Here is a 6,000-nt window from a genome sequence, read left to right on the forward strand (position 1 = left end):
AGTACCCAGTCCTCCTAAAATAATAGGGTCTGATCCTGTGAACCATAAGCAGAAAGCACTTGTTAACATGGATTTTGGCACATCCCACTTTCCTCAGCAGACCCCCCTTGACTACAGCCAGGGGTCATTTCATAGAAAAAGAGCTAGGGGAACTCATTAGCATAACTCATTAGCATATGCCACACCCCCTGACATCAGGGGCCCGGCGGTGGACCTGCAAGGCCAGCGGGAGTGCGAGGAAGCCCCGCCAAGGCCCTCCATGGCCCCAGGCAGGCAGGGGTGGGGAGAGGTGGGGAGGAAGCAACTTACCCTCCCTCTTCTCCTGCCTCCTCCTGGCTGAATGAGGGCTGGAAGCGGGGCGGCCGGAAGCAGGGGCTGGGGCTTCGTCATGTGCCACGCCCCCTGCACCTCACCCAGGGGAACTGTGTTCCCCCGCGTTCCCCCCCGAAATGACCTCTGACTACAACAAAGCTGGATGCTGAGGACTGGAAAGGCCTTGGAAACAACACTTCACGTGCCAAAGTCTGCAGCATGAAAAGGGTGGGCAGAATCACCTCCACCTTCTCTTCCACCTCCTGAGCCTCCTGCACTAGCAGACGTACCACTGGCAGAAGAGGCAGTTGTGGGCAATTTCACCCACTTTCCCCTCCTCACTGCAGCCCCCTTGTGATCTCATGGCATTTTGTTCCTAGGGTTCATTTTATCCCTGCACCAGCTCTTCATTGGTCAAATGCTACTGAGGAAGAATGTGGGAAAAATCTGTCTGCTTAGGCCCTTTTCAAATTGCCTTTGTATTCTGTTTTAGTAACTGGTTGCTAATGGTTTTTTTCTTGTTATTTCAGACAGACTCATTTTAGTAACCTGCTGCTAGCGGAATTTATTTACCTGTTCAATACAAACCCACTTGCATCGGGTTAGCAAAATGTGGTTGAGCCACTTTTGAGGGAAACTGCTTTTCTCCATTTTCAACCCCTTCGCTGCACTTCTGAATCACTGTGGTGTGCTGTTTAAAATGTCCATAGCACTTCCTACAATGCTGCTTCCCCCCCCTTTTTGCCATGCAATCTTCCTCAGACTTTTTTCCTAATGGTCTAATGTGAGTGCTATAGCACTAAACTGCTATAGCACTTTGGTCCTATAGCACTCACATTAGATCATTTTTTAAAAAGTCTGAGGAAGACTGTGCAGTGAAAAAAGGTGGGGGGAAATCAGCACTGTTTGAAATGACTGTAGCACTTCAGAGATGGCTCAGAAGGAAATTTGCTTTAGGAAACCCCTGTCCCTGTACGCTTTACTTGAAATCAGGCCAACAACAAATAACAACTGGTTTACAACAGTAATGTGAAAAGGGCCAGAGTTCATAGGATCCAACCCAATATAATACCATATAAACTCCAAGTGTATGAAAGAGGTATGGATGGAAAGGACCTGAACAAAATGGAAGCTTCAATTTAATGTGAAATTTGTGCAGAAATTTTTAATAAAGGCACAATTCACCAGGAATTTCTCCTGCACAGGCACAGTAGAGCGCTTGTGTTGCTTCTGTTCATTTCAAAGGGGCGTGTGCAGGCGATGGGTGAATTATGCCCCAAGTTAAACCACTGTGAAGGAAAACTGTACTGTAATTTGTTGGCTTACCTGTGTTCAGTAATTCCAGCCCCAAAATTACATTGTCATGTAAAGAAAAAACAAGAAAAAGAAAGTTGTCTTCAGTTCCTGTCGTATTGAATGTAAAAATGGCTTTTGGTAAAGTTTACATTGTTGTACATAAGCATGTTCCATCATAGGCATATTGGTGACGGTACTACAAATGTTATTTATAATGTTAACAAAATATCATTTTTTGCATTTCTGTATCCTTTATCAAATGTCATTTCATGGTCATTCAGATTCCAATTGCTCTCTTTTAGTCTTTTCCCCTTAACAGTATAATCTTTTCAAGATGGCCTGTCTTCCTTGGACAATAATAAAGTTGTGAATATAGTTTCAGAAAGCCTTCCTCAAGTTTGCAGATGTGTGCTGAAGATTAACCATGAAAAGGAATGATTTGAAAACTGACATATTTCCTAGCATTATAAAATATTAATATATTATGTATTTTTGTAAGTCTAGTGCAATAATGTAAAAACACATCATTCAATACAGATTTTGAAAGACTGCTTTAATAAAATTATCTCTGTTTCTTCCTAGTCATGTTACACATACTGCTGCTGGAACAACAAGATAAGATCCTGTCTCTTTTATGGGAATTTCATGCTTTTATTTTAAAATGCCAACAAATGTAGCTCTCCAAGGCAGTGCAATAAAAATAACTTGTGATGTCATGCTGATACTTCCTGGGAAATTTTCCAAAACATTTTTTCTATAGCAATCATTTAGTCATGACATATGTTAAACTGAGAATATTCGTGAGATGTAATCAGTATGATCAAAGTCTCTGGGTTACATTTTGCTTTGGGCACAAAGTGCTGATAGAAGTGAACCAACTAAGCAAGAACTAATGCAAGCACACTTGAAAAGAATGGAAGGTGTGCAGAGGTAGATCTTGATGAGCTGATAAAGTATTTGGTGTTTGATCCTGCAGTCTTTAGTGGAACAAAAATGTTATTGACCTAGGAGTAACTATTATTGTTCACAGTGGTTACAACCTTAATGCTCTTTTCTGCTGTACTCAGGAATAAGCAGTTTACAAAATGATCATTTTCCAGCTCCGTGAAGGTTGTTAACCAACAGAAAACCCATTCTGATTCTGCCTTAATAAACTCAGGTCTTTTCCAAGCAACAAGATAATATCAGAAGCTCTGTGACCTGTGACAGGAGTGTACAACATGTATCTTTATCAGCATTTAGAAAAAGGAAAATGGAGGAAAATTGGTGTAGGAAGGAGCTATGTTATGGGTGTCTCCCATATTATTCCTGTAGATTCTCAAGAAGAAGCCTAACTTCAAGAACTCCCATATTGTAAACGTACTATCAGTAACAACCCATTATGTTCAACTGAACAAAATTAAGCACACATTAATTACCATGCTAAATTAAGAGGTCCCTTTTAGCATTCTACACTTATGTTTAAATCATACCAGTTGAATATGATGCACATACAGTTACAAAATTTCAGTTTTCAGATATGCTAATGAACTGATGGAGACTGACTGCTCTGCAGATTACTTGGTGGAACTGAGATCTTTAACTAGAGTGGAGATGAGAGGCCCTTATGACATTATAAAAACCTCTTGATCACAGTGGGTTGGTTCAGATGTAATGTCAAACCCTGGTTTAGCACGACATGTGCACTCTCTCATCTCCTTTTCCCATCTTCTTCCAATTGTATTCTCTGAGACAATTAGTGACTTCTGCTTTAGCATAAGCCATTGAATTAGTGCAAACCACAGTACACATGACCTGGCAAAACTTTCCCAAACCAGCATTGTTATTCATGGTTTCTTCATGGATTGGAGGAGAATCAGAAACCATAGTTTGCTCATACAATGTCACTGACTGACTCAAGACATATAAAGAGAAGAATGAGGGGGACATGGGAACATCTGAGCACACGGCTCGTTCACATAGTGCCCTCATATTACATCAAAGTAGTAGTCTCTTTCCTTCTAACTGTCCTAAATGAGGTCAACAGCAAGGGGCTAGCTAATATGTGTGGTGTAGAAGTGGGCATGTGCAGATGACATAATATGATACATGCACTATAGACTTGGGTAAGCCTGATTGGTGCAATCCTTTTTATTCAAAAAGGGAAGATATCACAAAGTCTAACTGTATCCACTCTTCCACCACACATATTAGACCCTTCACTAAAGGATTATTGCATCAGCCTTGAATTCTTCAGTTCTATGCCATAAGAGCTACTTATCAATGCCACGTAACACTCAAAAGAGAAGGGCAAAACTATTGTACTGTATACATTTTTAAAATACAGGCAATGGTTACAAACTGGTCTAGGCTTTTTAATTTTTTATCACTTTTTAAAAAAATACTAAAATTTTATTCAAATATTTGGCTTATGCAATAGGTAACAATAGATTAAGTAACACACATGGATAAGCAATGGGCATTTTTTTCCCGTACTGGGGTGTGATTTCAGGAGATACACAAGAAGATTTTTTTAAAAACTAATTTGTTCCAGGCCTTTGTTTAGCAGAAGAAGATAAGTACACAACAAATAGCACTTTCTATTGTCTATTTCTTGTGAACACAAACATAATATAACAAAAGGAGAGGGGTGGACCTGAACAGAAATAATTGGTTTACAACTCTGTATTATCAATCTTTAAACATTTGTAACAGAGCTTCATTTCTAGAGGCAAAATGTTTTCTTGTTCTGGTATAGACAGTCTTAACTGCTTTCATACTTGAAATAAATATCTTCTTTTCTCTGATTCCCATGAGGAACAGAATTGACAAATATTTACACCCATTGTTGCCCTTTCAGAAATATGAATGAATGACAGTTTTTTTGCATTTATCTGCCTTCTTTTAGCAAAGGTCAGAGCCTAATAACTTTATGCACACCGATTGGTATCTAGGGGAAATTAATGGGACAGATGTTGAAAATGGTGTAATTCAAGGCAAGAGCATCAGTGAACTCACTGGATTACATTTAATTGCTTTCCTCTTGTTCTTTTAAACTGTTTATTTTCTTCATTTTATATTACCATGAAGCAGTGTCTTTTGCCTGAGAGCATTAGTGCCCCAAGCACAGGTTGCAATAATGGCAATTTAACCATCTCTTTCAGCTTTACCAAATGAATGACCTACTAAGCCAGAGCATTTGGACTTCAGCACATTTTATTTCATTGATTTTATTTTAAAAGTTTTCATGTTAATTATTTTTAAAATAGGAAAGAAAAAAGTGATTTCATTTTAAAAAGGTAACAGGGCCAGTGTCACTTTTGACTTTATGCATATATAAGTCCTGTGATCTAACCAGAAATAAGTTCCCACCCCATCTTCCTAGTACCTGTTTCTCATTGTGTAAGCAACAGGTATAATCAGTATTTAATCAAATTTTTACTAAGATTGCTCGAAAGGGCATGATTTTTTTTAAAAAAATTCACCCTGAACCTTGACAGATTCCCTGAAATCAAGGCCTTTTGTTTTCAATGAAATGCCTTTCCAAATGAATGGCTTACCTGAAACACATTCACTTCAGTGCAAGGAACTGTTGAGTACTGCAGGAGGTTGTGTGCATAGATTGGAGACAAACAATAGTTTTTTAGAGACTTAAAGGTGTTATAATAAGGGGTATTGTTTCTTGTGGTGTGCATACTCCTTTATTTCATCCTACTGTCATCTCTGGTCAAACAGGTTCTGCAGAAAGAGAAATCTACATTTATTGACATTATGGATATATTTATAGCTGTACATCTCCATTGTGACACTAATTTGAACCCAATTGAATTGGCTGGATGTACCTTTTCATGCACATGGAAATGTGTATCTGTATCCAGAGGCCACCTACTGTTAAGAAAATGTGACCCTCTGCTTCCAGCCATGAAGTCACACAGGTGACTGACTGCTCTCACAGGATCAGCTGGTCTGGGAATGAGAGGAAGGATACCTTGCTGAATCCTAATGAGCCTCTTGTAGCACAAATCAGTGGAGGATCAGAAATTATCAGTCAGTAAGAGCACTCCCTCCTTGGCCCTACTGAATTTGTGAGCTATTTTGTCACTGAAGCCTCTTATGTCTCAGTCTGCAACTGGGGTAAGGGACTGCAGCATCAGGCAGCTCTACCTAGCCCAGGGGTGGCCAAACTTGCTTAACGTAAGAGCCACATAGAATAAATATCAAATGTTTGAGAGCTGCAAGACATGAACAAATATTACCCATTTTTACTGGGAAATATGCAAATTTGCTTTTTATTAACATTAAATGAGACTGCCAAAAATAATAACAAAAGTGGTAAAAGCAGATATTGATAATATTTATTTGTTCAGTGATATTTGTTTGCTAATGATATTTAGCTTCCCCAACCACCCTGCC

This window comes from Gekko japonicus, unplaced genomic scaffold (genome assembly GCF_001447785.1).
Source record: "Gekko japonicus isolate JY-2015 unplaced genomic scaffold, Gekko_japonicus_V1.1 scaffold751, whole genome shotgun sequence".
In the NCBI taxonomy this organism is placed as follows: Eukaryota; Metazoa; Chordata; class Lepidosauria; order Squamata; family Gekkonidae; genus Gekko; species Gekko japonicus.